At 38.0% G+C, this 23,000-nt stretch overlaps 1 long non-coding RNA gene across 1 annotated transcript in view; it reads right to left on the bottom strand.

The window, feature by feature from the left end:
- LOC128311268 (uncharacterized) overlaps window positions 1–22,788 on the bottom strand; it is a 99,506-nt gene extending 76,718 nt beyond the window's left edge. The window contains exon 1 of the long non-coding RNA XR_008289499.1: window positions 21,579–22,788. This is a non-coding gene — a long non-coding RNA (uncharacterized LOC128311268). The remainder of the gene's footprint in view (window positions 1–21,578) is intronic.
- Window positions 22,789–23,000: the final 212 nt, after the last annotated feature.

The raw sequence follows: 23,000 nt of genomic DNA, 5'->3' as shown, positions 1-23,000 counted from the left end.
CTATACCTGAGGACTACATCCTAAGCCACTTTTGTAGATAGCACTTAGATGTTTTTCTTTTCTCCAATTAAATGGAAGCCTTGCTCAGGGGTGAGATAACTGGGCACAGATTCTTCTCCAAATGTGTCAATGCGTCAACCCACCTCTGCACCTGCTCCTGGCTCTCTGCTGTCCTCTAGTGGCTATATGCTGTATTCCCCCCTACCTGGAGTATTACAAATACGAAAACATTTTTAAATATAGTTAAAAGTCTAGATAAAGATCTAGAATGTCCTGTTCTCAAAACTGAATTAGCTTGGCTGAGCTAAGAGGTAAGAACTGATGTGTCCTATTGCAGGAAGACTAGATCCAGATCATTATGGGCTTGGAACCCCATTAATGTTCTTTCATTGATATTCAAGGCAAGCTGCCTACAGGCAATAGCCTCCATATTACCCCTTGGTCTTTCAACATCTACGCACTTCTGTGCATTTCAAGATTGCAATCAACCAAATCCCAAATAGGCCTTGTGAACAGTCTCTTTTCAATTGCTCAGCACATTTATACCTTCTACTAAAAGAGAGGGGAGGGTGCTAAACCTGCAGGGTGCAGGACGATGTTGATAGGGAAGAAAGCTCATGGAGTCAGTACTTATACGTGACTGAGCAGAACCATCTCAACTGCTCTATTTACAAAATTCTGATCAATTCTAGGACACAGTCGCAGCTAAGAGTGATAACATTTTAAACTATGCGTCACAGAAAGATTAACCCCCACCCACACGCTTTTGTTCCAGAAGACATATATGCCATGTAATGGAAGCATGTTAAATTTTGAAGTTTCATTTCTAAATGAAAACGTGGAGACAACAATCTCATTCCTCTACAGCTCAGTTATTGTGGGACTAACTTTAATTAACCTTACTTGGTTTATAAAGTGTATAATTTTATGCAAACAGAAGGGGTTATCAGATGATGTACTGAAACACATTTACTGGTAAGTATTCAGGCAGTTATATATCTCCTTCGCGTGTAGTCCTAAGAAGTTTGACGTTGGGAGAAGTAACATTCTTGGATTATTTGACTTATTATGGATTTGTAAGATCTCTGTATATGTTCTGTATACAAATCTTTATGTATATTTATATATATGAAAGAAAGCAAAAATGTCACCCCTTGGCTTTACATGTATAACCCACTAGCAATGGAAAAAGTGAAGTTTGCCTTTTCTGCCCTCCAAGGCATGTGGCAAGGTGCAGAGAATCAGAGATACGGGACTCTGTGTCTAGAATACCTCTTTCTGAATGGTACTTTAGAGTAAGAAAGTTTATTGGATGGGCCGAGAAAAAAAAATCTGAAAGCAAAGATGTTTCAGTTTGTCCACTATTTGGCCACGTGGAAAGAGACTGTCATTCAGAGTGTCATGTGCCAACATGGAGATGGAACGAAGCAGCTAAATGATAGAGGAGCCTAGGCTGACATTTCCAAGCTGTCTTCTGTAGTCTTCTGTAGCCCTGGCATGGCATGGACCCTGGCATGGACCCAGAAATTCCTATATTCTCCAGGAGAGAGGGAAAAATAGTAGCTGTGTATCTGGTTATTGCTGTGGGGGCAAAGTATCTCTGTCATCAAGGGCTACTGAGCAGGCCACTTTGGGCACCAAACTGGGGTGACAGTCATGGCTCAGGAAGATACAGATTTCCTTAGGCTTCCGTGGGAATGAGTCGGCAGCATGGGCGAACTGGAGAGTTATGACTAGATCAGGAGGATAAAGCTCATTAATGCATACTAGTAGGATACTTGTGTATCAGAACAGACTAACCCCACCTCAAGAAACACCCGACTGCACACAGCCCGTGGAGACTAGCCCAAAGACCAGGATAAAACAGGAATAACCACTAATCCTAATCTCCCAGTAAACACTGTGCCACGGGAGCCATAAGACTTCTCTTATTCGAAGGTGCTAGCTTAAGAAGGAAGAGGGGCATGATAAACAGCCTTAAGAGGACTTGCAATTTTAAACTGTCTCTATAGTTTCTGAATAGGGATGGTTTGAAACCCAAGGAAATTTTAAAACGAAAAATGGATATCATATGAGAATATCTAAAATTTCCTTTGCTCCTATTTCCAGTGAGTTCTATAAGTGAAGCAGATATATTCTCTCTCCACATCGAACTAGTAATTCAAATTCTAAACACTGCTATACAGCTAGTAACAGGCAGAGCTAGGTTTCAAACTATGCACTGAAACTATCTGTATAGGGTTGACCCTAAAGTACCACTGAATATCAGTAAAATGTCACTGAGTATTACAAAGCTTCACATGAACCACAGATCGAATCTTATCACCAATAACATACCAACTACGTACAAGTTTGTAGATGCATGGAATTCTAGGCCTAACAAATTACTTTATTTGGTTGAGGGATGTTTTTGTTCAGTAACCACATGACACGTGTCAGGTGAAATGGGACAAATTAAATCATGAAGAGGGCTTTTATACATTTTCTGTCAGAGCTACACAGAACTTGATGTCTCCTGGGGCAAGCGGGTTTCTGGCTAAAATTCAGCCTGTCTTTTCTGTTAGTGTGCCCCAAATGATCCCACAGATCTCCTTTCTGGAGAAATATTGCTATAGGGAGCACATTAGGAAGTAGTCAACTGTGTTAGGTTTCTAATTTATCAAGATGTTCTGGGAAACCACATAACTTCTTACAGCTGCAAATTCCTTACCTGAAAATTCAACACAGACCGTTCTTACAGGTGGTCGGAAGCGGCTCATGGAAATAATCTCAAAAATGTTTTGCAAACTCAACAGGGGCTTTAAGCAATATTGTCAATGCGAATGAAGACAGTGTTTGTGTATTGGACAATAGTAAACTACAATGGGGGAAACTGGTTTTGGAACATAAAAATCTCTCAATTATCACAGGAAGCAAATTCTCAATCTGTACCACATGAAGTGTGTGCAAAGATACTCTGGAAAGCCCTTAGCTCTCTAGGAGGAAATACCAATCCTGGGTGTCTTTATTATTTTTTAATTAATTAATTTTTTTAAGAAACAAACCATCCGGATTTTTAACATTTTTTAAAATTTTTGTTCTTCAGAGAGAGAGAGAGAGATAGAGCACGAGTTGTGGAGGGGCAGAGAGAGAGGGAGCCACAGAATCGGAAGCAGGCTCCAGGCTCTGAGCTGTCAGTACAGAGCCCGATATGGGACTCGAACTCATGAACCGTGAGATCATGACCTGAGCTGAAGTCGGAAGCTTAATCGACTGAGCCACCCCGGCACCCCAGAATTGTTTTAAATGTTCATTTATTTTTGAGAGAGAGAGAGAGACGGACAGCACGAGCAGGGAGGGGGCAGAGAGAGAGGAAGACACAGAATCTGAAGCAGGTTCCAGGCTCTGAGCTGTCAGCACAGAACCAGCTGTCTTTATTAATTGTACTTTGGGGAAACTCTGGTTCTTTTCCAATTGGTGATAAGGTGCATGATCTCCATGGTTGAGATTGCTAAATTGTGAGGGAAACCCGCCACCTGGAAAAGTCGCTGATGTCAGAAACAGTCTTGATCTTGCTTGACTTGTGAGCTAATATATAAGAGCAGTCTCAACACGCAAACTCTGGCAGAAAGATAAAATCTTAGGCTATGTGATGGTAGAGTGTCCCTTTTGAAAGCAATCTTGGGAGCAAATATTTTTCACTAAATCAGTATGTCAAGGAAACAGATGCTAATGAACTGAGATTTAATACATAACTATCACTTATTTTTGCCAACTTCTACCATCACTAAAAGATGAGACTCTACTCCAACATATTACCATAATCTAGTAGAATCAGACAAGGAACGATCTATTTTAAAAGGGGATGGGGGCGGGGCGCCTGGTTGGCTCAGTGGGTTAAGCGCCGGACTGTTGATTTTGGCTCAGGTCATGATTTCACAGTTCGTGAGATTCTCAAAAATAAATAAATAAATTTTAGAGAAAAAAAAATGGGGATGGGGGCATAAAGTCAGTTATTGCCACAATGTGGAATATTCAACCAAATAACTATTTTAAAAATACCTATTCATTTTGTCATCATATAAACACACCTGTTTCCCAAACATGTTTAATTCTACAGTTCTTTGTTGACCAATTTTATATTATTATTCTGTTTTCAAACAACAAAAGCTTTTTACAGAAGTATAACGGACATATAATATTAATTCAAATGTATAACATGGTGACTCGATATTTACCTACATTATAAAACGATCACCAGGATAAATCTAGTAACCGTCTGTCACCATACTTACACCACGATTGACTCCATTCCCTATGCTGTACATTTCATCTTCGTGTCTTATTTGTTTTATGAGTAGAAGATTATACCTCTTAATCCCCTTCACCTATTTTATTCATCCTTCTACCTCCCTGCCTTCTGACAACAATCAGCTTTCCAACAACAAAAATTAAAATGTCATTTCTGTCTTCCTCACTTTAGCTTTTCATCAAGGTGTTTCTTTGTTCTTACCCACATCCGTGATTGTCATTCAGAGTGTAAAATTAGACCTTTTTTTTTATCATTTTTATCATTTTTATCATTTTTTTTTAAAAAATGATAAGGCTTTCGTAAAATACAAACTGATAGTGAAAGACAAGAATATGTAAGATTTTTAGGTTGCTGCTGAATTTCCAAGGACTGCAGGGGTTCGAGTGGGGGGGTGTGATATTTTTAAAGCGATTAAATACTAGGAACGTCCTTATGAGTTTCCTCCACCAAATGATATGATTGTATAAATGAATGTTCGAGAGCAGGAGGTATTCTTTTGGTGTGCTGACCTTTTGAAGAAGTGGGAACAGAACAGCAAGTCATTTAGCTTACGTGACTTGTATACAGTTCTAATTTCTTGAATTGTAAAAGTTATCGAGGCAAAGGGATCCTTGAATTTCCATTTACCTGATGAGTTTTCAAAGCAATCTTTTCTGCTCCGGTGAAACAGGTATGAATATGTGCGATATGCTTCCCCGAGGGTGAGGAAAGTCTGCTACATGCAGTGTGTGATTTGCCCTTATTTATCTATTCAAGAATATGTGACCTCTTTATGTCTCCATTAGATGAAGCACAAAACCTCTCTCCGGTTGGCACTGTTTTTGAAACACCTTGTCTTCATATTTCCACACCACAGTTCATTTTAACCAACCTCACATATTACACAGGGGTATAAAGGACAGAGGGGGAGTCCCGGTAGACATGGAGCCTCATTAAACTACAGGCTGAATAGGGAAGCTGAAGGCTTTATTATTGTCATGATTCAATGCAGCTTAAATACCGCAAACTTAAGTGATAGTGCCATGAAGTAAAAAGTGGAAAGACAGCCAAGCCCTCCTTTAAACCTTAAACCTCTCACTGAATATTTGAGTTAATGTAACACTGAGCACTGCCCATACTTGGGTAGAGATTCCAGCAGAGAAAGAATTAAAGCAGCTTTCACTTCAAATTAAGTCAGAAGGACTGAAAGGTCCTAGTCAACCGACATTCTGGTTGTCATTTTCCCTCAACACTCCTTACCTCCCCAACCTCCTTTCTTAGGTCTTACTAATAACTGCACTTCACTGATTTTAACTGATACTATTATCTATTATTGGCTGTTTGTTTATATGTGACTCAGGTCTCTGCCACTAAAGGAAATGTAATAGAGAGAAAGAGAGAGAATGTTAAAAGGCAGCATTATGGGAGAGAATGGAGACTCACAATGTGTGTGTGTGTGTGTGTGTGTGTGTGTGTGTGTGTCCCAATATGAGTTGGGACAGTGGGTGGACCAAATGTGACAGGTGCAGAAATAGGAAAACTGAGCAAAATCAGGATTCTGTGGGGGCATGTTTATCAGTGAAGGAGACCATGGAAATGAGAAAACTTAAGAAAAGGATATACTTACTACTTGATAGAAACAGAACAAAGTAAAACAAACCTAAAACACATGCAAGATAGTGGGGTGTTTTTTTTAATTTTTTTTAATGTTTATTTATTTTTGACAGAGAGAGAGAGACAGAGCATGAACGGGGGGAGGGGCAGCGAGAGAGGGAGACACAGAATCGGAAGCAGGCTCCAGGCTCTGTGCTGTCAGCACAGAGCCCGACGCGGGGCTCGGACTCACGAACCGCGAGATCATGACCTGAACCGAAGTTCGACACTCAACCGACTGAGCCACCCAGGCGCCCCAAGATAGTGGGGTTTTTTAATTAATTTTTTTTTTAGAGAGAAAGAGCATGAGTGGGAGGACAGGCACAGAAGGAGAGAGAGAGAGAGAAAGAGAGGAAACTCAGCAGGCTTCAAGCTCAGCATGGAGCCTAATGGAGGGCTGACCCCATGACCTGAGCCTAAATCAAGAGTTGGATGCTCAACTGACTGAGTCACCCAGGCGCTCTGCAAGATGGTGGTTTTAGGCATTATTATTTAATAATTAATAATTAAGATTAATATCACAATGGAACACTGTCTCCATAGTACATAGTTTGAAAACTTCTTAGTAAACATGAAGGAACACTGGGCATTTGTAAGGGAGGATTCCGTGTAACATTTAATAAATAATAATTAATAATTAAGATTAATACCACAATGGAACACTGTCTCCATGGTACACAGTTTCAAAACTTCTTAGTAAACATGAATGAACACTGAGCACTTGTAAGGGAAGATTCCATGTAACATAGAAAACACTGGCGTGAATGCATCTGGTTACCCACCTATTGATGGGAACAAATAATTACTGGGTCAGTAGGTATATGCTGATGAAATACTGGCCAATAAATGTGTATTGGTAATATAAATTACGTTTTCATGGGAACAAATAATTACTGTTTCAACAATTTATATACAGGTGAGCATGTCAAATTTATATTTTGATTGAATGGATACATTTTAATTTAAATATTAAAACTAGAAAACTAATTAGCTCTCATTTTAATCACTATTTTATATCAGAATCTGAGAGCCTAACATATGCAAAGATTTTTTCTCCCAGATAATATGTCTGCTTTAACTTATCATTACTCCTTTATCCATTTATCCCACTGACCAACTAAAAAGCTATCCTCTTGCAAAGTGAGTGGTTAGAGCCAGGCAGTGGATGGATGGAGACTAAAATAAACATTACGGAGTTGGAATTCATGGTTTTGGCATAATCAGGGATTAGTCAAGTCATTAACAAGTGACTGAAGTATGTGTCACAGAAGAAATCTCTGGTTTAGAAATCTGATAGTTGCCAAAACAAAATAATTAATTAGTAGTTACAAGACTGATTTTAGAAACCTAATAAACGATGAAAGAACTTAGAATATAATTTCAGAAGTTTACCCAGAAAGCCATATTGTGTTTAAAGCAATGGCTTTGGAACCACACTGAGATACCACCTCACACCAGAGTAGCTAAAATGAACAAATCAGGAGACTATAGATGCTGGCGAGGATGTGGAGAAATGGGAACCCTCTTGCACTGTTGGTGGGAATGCACACTGGTGCAGCTGCTCTGGAAAACAGTATGAAGGTTCCTAAAAAAATTAAAAATAGAACTACCCTATGACCCAGGAACAGCACTACCAGGAATTTACCCAAGGGATACGGGAGTACTGATGCATAGGGGCACTTGTACCCCAATGTTTACAGCAGCACTTTCAACAATAGCCAAATTATGGAAAGAGCCTAAATGTCCATCAACTAATGAATGGATAAAGAAGATGCATTTTATATATACAATGGAATACTACTTGGCAATGAGAAAGAATGAAATCTGGCCATTTGCAGCAACGTGGATGGAGCTGGAGGGTATAATGCTAAGGGAAATAAGTCAGGCAGAGAAAGACAGATATCAAATGTTTTCACTCATATCTGGATCTTGAGAAACGTAACAGAAGACCATGGGGGAAGGGAAGGGGGAAGAAAAGTTGATGGGGTTGGGGGAGAAGGAAAAATGGGTGATGGGCATTAAGGAGGGCACTTGTTGGGATAAATAAATACATAATTAAGTAAATAAATAAAGTAATGGTTTTTGGTGTTATGACAGATTGATTTATCATGTGGGAATTGATTTAACTCCTTGTGAATTTTCAGGAAGAAGAAACGCTGCTAAAGAGAAGCCATATTTTGCAAAGGTCATCCAGCCAGTTTGTTTGATATGTTGACTAATACGTGGTTGTTTAATGTACTGAAAGTCATCTGAGTTTGCATATTTTTATTTATTGTGGAGTCTTCTAAAATGCACATTAGACCAACTGAATGATATGCCAGGTAATTCTTATGTTACGCAATTATCTAAAAGAACTCCCCATACTCCTGTGTTTGGAATTAGCCATAAAAAATAACAAAAAATATCTTTCACACAAAAATAATAAAGATTTTCAGAACACTTTCTTATACACTGGACAGCTTCCTGAGAAAGAGACGCTTTAGTCCAGCAACTCAAAGCAGGTGTTAAGAAGATCTGACTGCAAGAGACCCTGTCGGTCTTTTAGCTTGGCCTCCTCCCTGCCAGAGGAAGAATCACATTCGAGAGACAAAGACTTGACAAAACCAGAACTCAGTCTTCTAACTCACAGAGCAATTTTCTTCTGCATTTACCGTGCTCCTGACAATCACAAATATTCCAAGACTTATCCCGAATCCCCACCACTAGTGTTGAGAGCGATCAGTGGGCCTACGTGAGGCATGCCATTCTGCTTCATCACATACAAAATTTTCCACACTGGGCAAAACACAATAATAGGATTTGAAGTTAGCTAAGAGTATACTGTCTTCTTATTGAAAGGTTAAAATGTAACTTGAATTAAGTAGGTACTAGAGAGAGGGCAAAGGCATCCTACATTAGCATTTGCTTAGTTTCCATAGACAAGTCTGAAAGTCAAGTAATTTAGTTCAGCTATTTTAAAATATCAATCAATCAGCTAAAAGCTTTACTAGCTATTAGAAGATAAAAGCTACCAAAGCTTTAATTAAAAGAGAAGATAAAAGGAAGTATTGAAAACAATATAGAAATATTGCATTCAGCTAGAAAACAAGACAAGTCAGATAGGAACTTATTAAAATGCACACTTTATGATTTTTCTTTAAATTCTCATCTGGTATTCGTATCCCATTTGGTACCATTTTAGGAGTATAAGTTTACTGACAACTATGTTGCTGTTCACATAACTTCTTAAGGGCGAAAAAAATTTTTTTTCTTACTAAGTGGCCAGTATTGTAAGAGGCCAGTGGGCAGTCGAGTTCACATTACTTAACAAGGCAACGGCATCATTTTGTTAGCAATAGCAAAGGAATAATAAAGAGGATCTATGGTTTAATAAATGCCTACCATGGGTCAAGAGTATAAAATGCATTATGCTTAAGTACCAGGTAAGAATAATTTCTTCTGATGAACAGGTGAGAAAACCATAACTCAGGGATTTTTAGGTAATTTTCTCAAGCTTTATAAGTAACAGGATTCAGAATCAGGCTTTTCTGTCTTTCAAACCCATGTTCTTGGAATCATGTAATCTAGACATTTATAAGTTTCAGAGAAGTTAATATCAGACCTACAGACATTCAATCGCTATTTCCCATGGTGTTGTGATTCAGTTAAAAATTTCATCTGGATTACGGATTAATTTAATGCTGGGTTTTGTGGGTTTTTGTTGTTGTTGTTGTTGTTGTTGTTGTTGTTTTGAGCCTAATCCATGCCAGGTCAATAAGGCCAGATTTGTGGAATTTATTTAATAAACTCTTAGCTGTCAATTACTAAATATCAGTAACTGTTTTAAATGCTTCAGGAATTTTCATTCCCGTAATCTTCATGACACCCTCATGAGGCAGACATTATTATTATCTTTATTTGACTGAGGAGGAACAAGCAAACAGAAGTGTAGTGATTTATCTGAGATTACACATCAGATAAATGGCAGAACTGGGTGTTGAACCTAGACAGTCTGGTTGAAACTCACCGTTATTTATCACTCAATAAGCCACCTTCTGAACTCACCTGGTGGACGTAAATGGTGAATCTCCAAGGTCAGCAAATATCTATTTTTCCTCACCAGCTTTCTCTGGTGGCTGAAATTATCCTTTTGCCAGGTGCTTGGCTTAAGATACTGAAAGCAACTAATGGTTACATTCACCAACCATTTGTGTCATTTCCCCCAATTCATTCAGAGGAGCTTTAGTCCCTGAAGATGTGCAGCACCTTACAATTTTCCTAGCAACGCCAGTGTGGTAAATGCTACCAAATATAGTCCACATTTCAAAATTCACAATGCAAAAGTCCTGCAATAAAGGAAACTCATTTTACTTTGCTTAGTCCAGAGTTTTTCAAAAGTAGTTGAATATGAAAACACTAAAAATATGTGGAACCCAGAAGGATATCTGAGCAATCCCTCATAACAGTAACAACTCAGGATCAGGGTCAAACCATGTAGATTCAATCCTGAATTTTTAGAGAAAAAAACAAACAAAACCAACAACCTTTTCAAACCTCAGTGTTCCCATTGGTAAAACGGGAATCACAACAACCCCCTTCTGATAAGGTCGTTTGTTGGGAGTCACAACACCAACTAGGTTACTTGAGAATCTCATGTCACAAGCAGCCTCTTACAACAAACGCCACAGACTGGTTTCCAGCTCCAACCCTAGAGCTTCTAATATTTTTAGTATTTTTTTATTTTTAATATTTCTAATCCTCGCCCAACGTGCCTGCCCAAGAACAAAATTCCCTCTCATCTTCCAGCAACTTTAACAAGTCCTGACAACTTTCTCGGCCTCAGAATTAAAAGAATCCATTTGACTGAGTTGTTGCTGTTGATTTGAGAATTGAAAATCCACCTACATACCATGGGATAGCGCTCCGGTCTGAACTGTAATTGAACATAATTTCTTTGAGGAAATTGTGCCAAACATCAAAAGCTCCAACTTTATTTTTAAATCTCTGTGTTCTCTCCTCAGAAGGCATCAACATTATTCTCCTCAGCACTCATTTCTGCACCTGACACCTCTTGTTTCAATTGTAAGCCTACCAGGTCACCTTGAGAACTGTTCACCAGCAGAGATTTTTTTTTCCCCAAAGAAATTTCTCCCATGGTGACAGAAAAATGCCACCATCCTCAAAGCCAAATTCTTTAAACAAAACAAAACAAAGAAATCTTTGTGATTTCTTCTCCCGCTGTGAATCTGATGGATGTGGTCTCCAGACACCAAACTGTCTTTCCTCTTCTTTTCATCCTCTTCTTGCTACATTGCACATGTCACTAAATTCACGACCATGAAAGATGGACAAAAGTCATGCTCTCCCCAAGTGAATTTGCAAGCAGACACAGAAACTTCAGGCAAAAGAATATTTTCTGGATTCATAATCTAGCTCAGAATCATAAATCAAATGTATGCAGCGAGCCAACATACCCTGCAACCAAAGCAACTAGAAAATAACGCAACGTGGATGGTATGGAGGGAAGGGGAAGCAGTGCTCTATTTACAGAATTAGACTCAGCACCAGATAAGAAGAACGCCCCACTGAATGTTCCCATTCATTGCTTTTCTTTCTGCTGCTGCTTTCTTCCCCCTGTCCTCTCCACCAAGTAGAGAGTAGACAGAAGGCCTTTCTCAGTGACTGACTGACATAAATGTGGAGGCTACAAGAGCGTCCTGATCCTGTGCCTTTCCTGTCTCATGCATTATGTATTATTTACCTCTAGCTCCGGTACGAACCTCTGCTGAACCAAATGATATTCTCAGGGAATGTTTTTATACCTGTACATGTCAAACTGGGTGTTATGTGTGCACCGGTGAGAAGGCAGGGGCTCTTTAGCATGACATATCTCCTTGGGTGAATCATTTTCCTCTAAGATTTGAGGAGAAATTAACAATTATTTTTATATAATAAGCTAATATGTTTATAATGAAGTAACCTCAAATCCTGGATGCTCTCTTAGATAAAACTCCTTGATGTTTCATGCTTGCAGAGGTCCAGTAAGAGTCAATACCAGGTACTGTTAAAAGTTCAGACTCCACTGCCAGACAAACCTACCATTTGATAGTTGTTTCTCTTGGGCAAGTTGCTGAGTCTCTCCAAGCTTCATTTTTATTCCCTACATGTAAGATGCAAATAAAAGTAATACATCCTGAAAGTTTTGTCAGGAATTAATGAGATGCAGCCTTGCCTCTAGTAAGCACATGATAAAATTCAATTAATATTATCACTTTCCCAAAGACTTCTGTCCTTACACGATTTCTCTCTTCCAACCTTTAGGTGGGAAAGTTAAAGAAACTCTGTTCATTGGTTGGACTTCTTGAAAATGGAGATCCTAGGTGCAAGGTTCAAAAAGCCATTGAGAATGTTAACCTTTCCTATTAAACCTCATCATCATTTACAGCTAAATACTGACTATAAAAGTTTGGGAGAGTATGATAAAAACAGACAAAAGAAAGTAGAGGACACTAGATGCTGTGAATGGTAAATGAAATTTCTATGTGTTGCTGGAGAAACCTTAAATTTGTTAATATAATTTAATACTCCTTTTTGCATGACTTGAACTTTTATAAATTATATGTGAAGCAAGTATTCATTTGTTTTATTTTTATTTTTAACTTCCAGCTCTGGTGCAAAGGAACCATTCCCAAACTCCAAGGCCCCAGGTGAAACAAAAACAAGAAAACAAAACCTGGGCCTGTATTGAAACAAAGTTCTCTTTGTTGTACTAGTTATGTAACCCTTGGGCAACTTACACGTGTTCTTTCTATTTCCTCACATATGAAATGGGCATCGCCCATCTGCCTCACAGAATTATTTTGTGGTTTCAATGCAATGTTCCTAGTAAAGTGTCTGTACCTATTTATTTAGCAACTATTTGCTGATCACATAGGCTATAACAAGGCACTGCAGGAGGTACTGAGAACAAAGTGAGGCACCAGATAGACATGTCCAGCTCTTGGAACTTACTGCTCGCTGGGGGAGGCCTATGAATTGGGAATGTGCAATGGCAGAGATACCCATATCCAAGGATTCACGAAATCCTCTCTCAGGGGCCGAACATGGACTGGGCTCTGAAACCTGCCCTGGGCAAGGGGGATTCAAGTTGGGGCCCAACCCAGGAAGCATATCACTTTGCCTCACCATGCTCCATAGAGAAGTTAACAGAGGAGTGTGTAGATGGTAAGCGGGCAAAGGAGGGGCCTGGAGAAAAGAGGATGCTGCAGACCAAGGGAAAAGCATGTGTAAAGGAGCATGGAGAATGTATTGTGTGCAACAAATCTAAGTATGATTACAAAGAAGTATTTTCACTGAAAACAAAATTTTGGCCCACTCCATGTCTCTGTGTTTGTAAGGAATAGAGGATAGGACATAAGGACAGCCTTTAGAGTCATTCCTTGGAGTAGAGATGCTCAGGGAAGAATGGACACAGATTTCCAATCTGGCTAAACTATGTACCAACGTTCCTCAAGGTAAGTCCTTTTTCTCATTTGCACCTGATCTGCTAGCCCTTACGGGTAAAGATCCCAAGGGTTTAGCAAACGGATCCTGCCAGGCATATTATTTTATGCCATTATTCTTTATCGAATGTACAGTGGCTAACCTGTTATGTCAAGTTGGCTTGTAAAGAAGATTTTCACAAAAATTTTATATATTTAATAATAATAATATTGATTTTGGTTTTTTTTTTCTTTAGAGAGAGAGAAAACTAGCAGGAGTGAGGGGCAGAGGGAGAGAGACAATCCCAAGCAGGCTCCACGCTCAGCACAAAGCCCGACCCAGGGCTCAATCCCACAAATTGTAGGATCACAACCTCAGTAGAAATCAAGAGTCGGACACTCAATCAACTGAGCCACTCAGTTAAACAAAACACTTTTAAAGAATTAATGGTGGAGAAGTTTTGCATTATGTTTCTCTCGTTCTCCCTTCCTCTCCCTCACTGTTTCTCTCTCTCTTTCCCTCTCTCCCTTTCCCTCTCTTGCTCTCTCTTTCTCATGTGTATGTATGTGTGTGTTGAGAATGAGTGAAATACACTGCCAGAGTAGGCTATTACCAACACAATTATAAATAGGAACAATTTACACTTGTAATTAGTTTTCAAATTACTTTCAAATGCTTTATCATGTCTGATGTGCCCAATAATGTTAAATGTCTCAGGTCTCATCTAGAGTCAAACAACTAAAGAGCAGTGGATCCAGGACAGAAATCAAGATCAATAAATGCCTTTGGAGGCAACCCTGGAAGTATTCAGTTCCCTGTTTTATAAGACAAGCAGAGAAAAAAAGTGACTTGAAGTGGGAAAGCGCTATAAAGCATATGGTATTTTCTAATATTCCAGGAGGAAATAGTGCTGTTGCCACAATGGGCGACGATACATGTGTGTGATTCTCATGGTGGCCAAGACTGACCATGGCTGGGATAAGCATAGAAATAAAACTAGAGGACAATGTCAAAGGTGCTTTTCACCACTCAGAAATCTAAACCGTGCCTACTTTAATGCTGTTACATATCAGGTTGTTTCAAAAAAATCTAAACGAAAAGCAATCTTTCGTACCTTGTTAATATTTTCTTATCTGTTTATAGGTTTATTAGAAATGCCTGGAACTATTGTTGATGCCTGATAAATTCTTAAAATAAGGGAACCATGAAGTCAAGGTCTATTAAAATACTGTAAGGAAACCCTTGTGCCTAAGAAATTTACATTCCAATGTGCTGATCACATTCCTTTTCTTAATGAAGGAACATTTCCACTCAAGGGTTCCCACAAGAACAGCACTATAAATTTAAATTTTTTTCTGGTGGGCAAGAACTTGAAGCTGGTGGAATGTAAAATATATCGATTGATATCTGCATATAATAGAGTCCAGTCTTTATTATCCTTTCTCATGGAGGATAGAAGAGACAATACAGAACAGAGGCTATTAAAAACATATGTATTTTTATGCTAAAATAGTTTTGAAATCAGGGTACCAAATTCAAGGGGCCTGACTCAAAGAAAACTCAGTGTAAAGGTCTAGTTCATTTGAATATATCCTTATCCCATTTATTTGCTTATTATCTGCTTTCTTAAACTTAGGGCTAAAATGATGTACCATTTCACAACACTACAGGAAGAAAAAAAATGAATGATCTCTCTCCCCACCCCCTTTTGCTTTTTACGTACTTATTCACATTTTATTTAGGTCTAAAATATGATTGTTCTAACCTAAAATGCATCTCTGTCAACAGTCATTGGAGCAAATAAAGTATTTTCTTATGTCAGGGCATGATCTTCTACTTAATACTTTAATGATATTTCATACTTTAATTTTATGCTACTTTACAATTGTAAAGCGTTTTAGCATGTATGGTCTCAGTTCATCCTCACAGCAATATGTGAATAGGATGTGAAAGTCTCATCTGTTGCTCTTTCACTCTAAATATTGAGACTCAGAAAGGACATGAGCCATGGTCACACTTACCCAGCCAGCAAAATTCAAATGCTCTAACTTCTAGTTTACTGCTCTCTCTATTACTTATATTTCCTTCCTGTGTATTGCTATCTTTATCATTCGCCTAAATAGTCATACCCAAATCTGGACCTGTCATTCAAGATATTTTCCAGTCTAGTCCAAACTTATTGTTTTCACTTTCTCAATGCTCCTTTGAACCATCCAATTCCATCAACGAGACTTCCTAACCCACAGATATCTCTGCCTCGCCATGTGGCCACCTGCACCTGGGATGCCTTCTTCCAGTCCCCAGGCCCCAGCCCGATCTCTCCTGGCCTTCCATCCCCAGCGGTTACTGGGACCCTACCTGCTGCCACAGAGCCTCCACAGACACACCCCAGCAACAGATTTCTCTCTTCTCTGCACGTTCATCTTGCACTATTTGTACTCTCATTCCTTGATTAGTAGACACTTGCTTTTAGATTTTCCATTCTGTAATGGTTTATGAATATTTATTTGTGTGTCCAACATAGATAAAATGTCGACCCCAAACATTATACACTTCCTTGCTGAAAAGAATGTGTGTTATACCCTTCTTTTTAACACACTGATTATTCCATGGTAACTGATCCTCAACACGTATATAAAGCATGAATGCAAATGTCAACAAAATAGGCAAACGAAGCTCAAAATCAAGATTTGCTGTAGATAATTATATTCTGGCAAATCAACTGATATTCCTTATTTGCTAGCATATTTTCTAGCAGTAAATTTAGATGCGTACAATTGTTCCAATTCATGGGTATTTGGGGAGATCTAACACGATTTCATAATAGGTGCTTTAAATAGGCATTGAGATATAGAAGTAGAGTCATCAAGAATCTTTTTCCATAAAAATGACCAGCTAAACATTAAGAGTGTGGTGGACAAAAGAATGCCATCCCCCCAAAGAAAAGATGACTTACTATTTCAGTTGCTCTTTAAATGTGAAAGATCAGAGGGAACTTAAAAGACTTAGAGATTTCAAGATTAGGTTCAGTATCACTGAATAACACTCATAGCTAAACTGTAATTTGGATTCACTGGTTTATATTTATCTCATCAGCTTGGTAAACAAAGGTAACTCTCCTTGTTACTGATTAAATGTATAATGATTAGGTGCTCCTGGACTTAAGGGCAATTATGTTTGGTATTTCCCATCGGTTTCTTTCCCCATAGCTATTATTATTATATGAGTTCTGTTAGAGCTGATAAGAAAATGTCTAGTTAATGACTGGCCTTCCATTTTTCTTGTGTGATTTCACGGTGATCAAATTTGTTCAGGGAATCGACATAGTGATAAAACCCCAAACAAAACAGAACAAAACAAACTGAAAACACTTGGTAGTTAAGGCCCCAATGAAAATTTACCCTTATAATTGAAGCCAGCTCTCATCTCTTCTCAAAGGATACATACTCCAATCTGCGATCATTATCTCTACTAAAACATCAGCATTTCTCAGTCAGGTTAAATAAATTTGGTACATTTCAACAATTCAGCCATGCAGAAATGGAATTGTAGATGTGGATATATTGAAATGACATGGATAACTGTACTTGGTAGATTGTTAAATAACAAAAAGTCCATTTGCAAAGCAATTTATACAGCAGCAGTTCCTAATCTTTTTAGTTTTGAGACTTTTTACATGGAGGACACCAGAAAAATTTTGTGTATGTGGATTATATTTATTCACAGTTACTAGAAATTAAAACTGAGAGGCGCATGAGTGGCTCTGTCAGTTAAGCGTCCAACTGTGGCTCAGGTCATGATCTGGAAGTTTGTGAGTTTGAGCCCTACATCAGGCTCTGTGCTGATGGCTCAGAGCCTGAAGCCTGCTTAGGATTCTGGGTCCCTTTCTCTCTCTGCCCCTCCCCTGTTCATGCCCTCTCTCTCTCTCTCTCTCTCTCTCTCTCAAAAATCAACATAAAAAATTTTTCAGAAAAGAAATTAAAACTGAGACATATTGAATACACTTATTAAGTCATTTAACACAATAAATATAAATTACTTATAGTAATAACATATTTTATAAAAATATTCTATTTTTATAAGTTAAATTATAACTTAAATTTATAAAATTTATTAAATTAATTTAGTGAGAATAGTGGCATTATTTTGCATCATGTAAAACTCTTTCATGTCTTGCTTCATGAAGGATTGCTGGATTCTCATACTTGCTTCTGCCTTCTGGCCTCAGTAAGTTCACTCTTGATTTGTGAGAGAATGAAAGTGAAGAAGGTAAATAATGTCTTAGTATTGTGATGAAATAGTTTTGATGTCATGAACTCCGTGAGAGGATCTGGGAGAGCTTCAAAGGTCCCTGGGCCATACCTTGAGACCCGTGGGCCGTCTGCGTCTATATACTTATCTCTGAACCTGTCTGTCTACCTATCGGTCCTCTATCTCCTTAGAGAAAGTTTTGGAAGAATTTTCACTCCTCAAATACTGCTACCACGACTATCACAATATAGTGACAGCATCATTCATAGTTGAAATTTGGAGTGCTTGCTGTGTTCCAGACATTGGGATAAACACTTAAAATAACATGTTCAGCCCTATGAGGCACATGATATCATTACAGGTAAGGAAACCCATTTTACAGGTGATGAAACATGATAATAAATACCTTGCCATTTGGCAAGTGGTAGAATCCAGGATTTTCCCTTAGCCATTTCTCTAGAACCCGTGTTATATGTTATCATGATAAATCTAAGAGATAATTAGTTAACAGAGCATTAAAGTGTGTGTGTGTGTGTGTGTGTGTGTGTGTGTGTGTGCATGTTCCTGCATACTGTTGAGTCTTTGCCTCTTTGCAAAAATGAGCCCTTTGAGGGCAGAAGAATGTCCAATAATTGATATTATCACAAGTTGTAAACACGTCAAAATTAGTGGTTTTTTTCTAATAAGTTGCTTTTATTTCCATGGATCTGAAAATACCTGTTAGTACCTGAAAATTTCCTGTTAGTACCCTGAGTGGAAAAGCTTTATATTTTAAGAACACAAAAATACAAGTTTTCATTTACTTTTAGAAGAAAGACTTTTAAACTCTTAGAATGCCAATAAATATATTTTTATGATTTATTGTAAAATAAGTTATTTGTGTCTATTTTTCCAATAAGAGTTCTGGCTTGTGGAGTATCTGCTTATTTCTCATTTTTTAAACTTAATTTTCCAGGTAATTGTTCAAATATATAAATGATTCTTTAATCATTTAGAATAAGTTGTTTTAGATTTTGTAGTTCATCCATATAAACTATCAAATAAAGATGACAGTGATTAGTTTTACAATTAACATTAAAAAACAGATTTGACTTAAAATCAGTCCTAAATCTAGGGTCTAAATCAGCAGTTCATGTATCCCTAATAAGTGGTATATATTTCTGATGTATATGTGCATTTCTCTGGGCAATAGATCTATACATTTTATCAGGTTTACAAAGGGATCAGTGAACCAGAAAGGTTAAAAATCACTCCCTAGGGGCACCTGGAGGGTTCAGTCCATCCAGCATCTGACTTTGGCACAGGTCATGATTTCATGGCTTAGCTTGTGAGTTTGAGCCCAGCATCCGGCTCTGTGCTAACAGCTCAGAGCCTGGAGCCTGCTTTGGATTCTGTGTCTTCCTCCCTCTCGTTTCCTCACCAACTTGCTCTCTCTCTCTCTGTCTCTCGAAAATAAACATTAAAAAAATTAAAAATCACTCCCTTGATAAAAAGTCAGTGCTTCATGAAAATAAAATTACTTTAAATTGTGTACTGTTCCTTAATTTCTGTCATATCAAGGCTGAAGTATTCTCTTTGATTAAAAAATACTTTTCATAAATAATTTTATATATATATATATATATATATATATCTATAATAGGTAACCTTTCACATATATATAGAATCATCCATCACAACAGGTGATTTTTATCAAAAATTTAAAAAACCCAGTGGAAATAATAAAGGGAAAATAATCTAAACAGCTAACTAAAACATACACACACACACACACACACACACACACACACACTCCAAAAACCCTGAATTGACAGCTAAGAATATAGAGACATTTGAGATAAATTTCTACTTTAATTTGAAATACATTATATTTCCCATCATGTAATGGAATTCTGAAATATTATACCTCAAAAAATCAATATTTTATAATTATTTGGTTTGACTAGGACCCATTATGAATGAAGTTATTTTTAAAGGCTGTTATAAATCCCCCTACTTTATTGCTAGGAGAAACTATTAGTTTTGTGTTGATAAATGTTCTAATATAATTTTTGAAGAAAATCATCTTTCAAGGTGTTTCCAGAAACACCCTGTCCTTGAAAAAAAAATTCTCTTTTTTCAAACCTGCAAGTTAAAGCTGGGGATAAACCCTTCATTTTTTTTTTTTTTTATGATCCGTTTTAACCTTTCGGATAATGAGTATAACATTTGCCTATTTTTTTAAGTACTATTTAAGAAAGGAGAATGTAAAATGTGGAAACTTCCAATTTTAGTCTCATTTTAACTGATATATACCACATTTATTTCCACTAATTACTTCACCTTCATTATTCGCAAGAGGCAAAGATACCCAATAATAATTTCCCCTCATCAGCCTTCTCTGCCATCCCCCCAACTGATGGGAGTGTCAATACCCAATTACCACTCCAAGTTATAGATAGTGAAGGGGATGAGGTGAGACTATGGCTTGGTGAATTACAAACATGTATCATTTCCAAAAGAACCTAGAGTTACATAAAATCCATGTTTGCATCCAGGTAAGTTTCCTGTCTCAAGCTACCATTTAGATGTACCATTCAATCATTTAGCTTCCGGACCTATGACCCAGTCAGAGAAGACAATGACTTCAATTTGGAAACTGTCGCTGAAACTGACCTCAAAAAATAATTCAAGGTTGTGGTGCTACAGCCTTTATACTCTCATTCTGTTGTTTTCAATGAAATTTCCCTTGTAAGACTGTTAAAGATTTATAGCAGTAATAACCCAGGTTTCAATTATTATTGAATTGCTTTCCATCATTAAATGTTATAAAAATGGTATTTCATGAATCTTTACACTTAAAGGAAATGTAGATTAATTGAAATTTATGCCTACATCTGAGTTTCTTCCCCACATTGAAGATGATGTTATAAAAATAAGACACCATCCCTTGTTTGTGCGTTGGCCACTTTCTCTCCTATTGCCAGGATAAGGAATGAGGAGGGCAGGGTGTACCCATGGGTAGATCCAGGCTTACAGCACTCAGTGTTTGCGATCTTGACAGGAAGAGAGAGCTCTCTGACCCACATTCCATACATAAAAGACTGTGGTAGTCATTCAAGAATCTTACAGACTTTGCGGGAAACTTATTGTAGCCAGGGGGATAACATGACTGGCAGCCTACCAAATCCACACGGGTTGTAGGAGGCCAGGCTGGTCAAGCATAAACAACAGATTGTACTCTAACAACCTTGTATTGAAACTGTGCTTTTCTCATGAGCAAGCTCTGTCTTGTTCAGGCTTTCTTGTAGCTTCTTAGACATCAGCAATGTATTCTTTCCCACCCACTCTTTTTCCTCTAATTGTGTAAAGCCAATTGTGTTACACTGGAAAGACTTTTTAAACTGGTTCTCCACACAGTCTGTACTTTCATTATAAACCTCTTTCTCCTCCTTCAAGAGCCTTTTCTACATATATTCAGAACAAACAAATAAACAAAACACAAAAACAACCCACCTCAACAAACCAAGGCCCACTTCTTTTTCTGAGTTTGCAGTCATTTGTAACGATTCTGTAGGGATTACTCTAAGGCATGTTTGAAAAGTTAAGAGTGGTGGATTCCTCATAATATTCCCTAAATGATCAGGGCAGACATCTGGAAATCATACTCTCACTTATGTGAAAAAAAGCATTCTGTAGGTGGTATAATGGAGAGTGTCGTACTTTTATACCTATTCAGGGTTAGCAGAGTAGAGCCTACTCAAGACTAATGGACATATAGAATTATTTCCCCTGTTTTCTTATCACTAATTAGTAAACACATGTATATACTATATTAATATGAATGTTGCAGTTGGAAAAAAAGGAGTAATATACATATGATTCTCACCATGTAGAGTTATATGTATTTATCAGAGTTCTCCAAAGAAAGAGAAACAATAGGATGCATAAGGAACTGACTTACAATTACAGAGGCTGGCAATCCCTAAATCTGCAAGCTGATTTCGTAAGCTGAAGATCAGGAGAGCTGATGATGTAGTTCCAGTCCAAACGCCAGCAGGAAGAACAAATATCTCCTTTTGAGTTCAAAGAGAAGAAAAAGGTGATGTTCTAGTTTGAAGGCCATCAGAAAGAAAAAATTCTTTCCTACTTGAAGGAGAACTAGCATTTTTGTTCTATACAGACCTTCAACTTATTGGATGAGACCCACCCACATTATGGAGGACTATCTGCTTTACTCAGTCTACTGATTTCAATGTTCATCTCATCCAAAATTATTCTCACTGAAACACCCAAATAATATTTGATCAAATATCTGGGCACCACATGGCCTTGGTAAATTTGACACGTAAAATTAACCTTCACAATACACACCCAAGATCTCTGATTTCCCTTCCGTGAAGTACAGATGATTCCCCACCCTCAATATTCTAAGTTTTCCAAATAGAGTTTGCCAGAAAATTTGCAAAAGTAATGCTAAAAAGTATTAGATGTTTTCTGAGAAATCAACAAACCTACAACTCCCAAAGACTCCTCTGTTGCAGATACCCTGCATTCTATAAGCCCAGAAGGCTCAGTGCCTTCTTAAATGCAAAATAGTCATCCTTGGCTTGCTAATTCATATCATTTAACACAAGCACTTGTTAACATTTAACACACAAAGTGTTGAAATATGACTTGTGCTAGCCTACGGCTTTGAGATCCCATCTCCAGTCAGTACTTTTACATCTCCAGTAGAGCTCGGTCCTCTGCTCCTCAAAACCCAATATCCTCTTTCCCCTTCTAGAATGTGTAAAGTTCAAGGATCATGCACAGATTCACTGACAAGTGTAGACCTTCTAAACACAGATGCCTGGTTTCCATTAGGCAAATGGCTGCCTCTTCTCATTTACCGTATCAGTATGCGTCTCAGTGGCAGATGATCACTCAACTCAGCAAGTGTGTGTTGGGGCGGTGGGTAACACATCACCACATTCTGTGCAACGTACAAAAAAGAATTCTCACTTTAGGGGCACCTGCGTGGCTCAGTCACTTGAGCATCTGACTTCGGCTCAGATCATGATCTCACCGTGGTTCCTGCATTCAAGCCCCGCCTCGGGCTCTGTGCTGACAGCTCAGAGCCTAGAGCCTGCTTCAGATTCTGTGGCTCCCTCTCTCTCTGCCCTCCCCTGCTCGTGCTCTATCTCTCTCTCAAAAGTATTAAAATTAAAAAATATATATTTAAAAAAGAAAGAATGCTCACTATGGAGTTAGCAGAACTGTGGCTAAGTTCTGGTTTTGCCAGTAGAGCTGCTTGGAAAATTAGGCATAGGACATCACTAGCATATCTTTAAAAAAGCAAATGCTTTCCTGTATCATCTGTCTCTCAAGTGAAGTTTAATAAGGA

This window comes from Acinonyx jubatus, chromosome A3, assembly GCF_027475565.1.
Source record: "Acinonyx jubatus isolate Ajub_Pintada_27869175 chromosome A3, VMU_Ajub_asm_v1.0, whole genome shotgun sequence".
Lineage (NCBI taxonomy): Eukaryota > Metazoa > Chordata > Mammalia > Carnivora > Felidae > Acinonyx > Acinonyx jubatus.
Note: the sequence above shows the minus strand (reverse complement) of the source record. Positions and strands in the feature narration are given on the sequence as shown.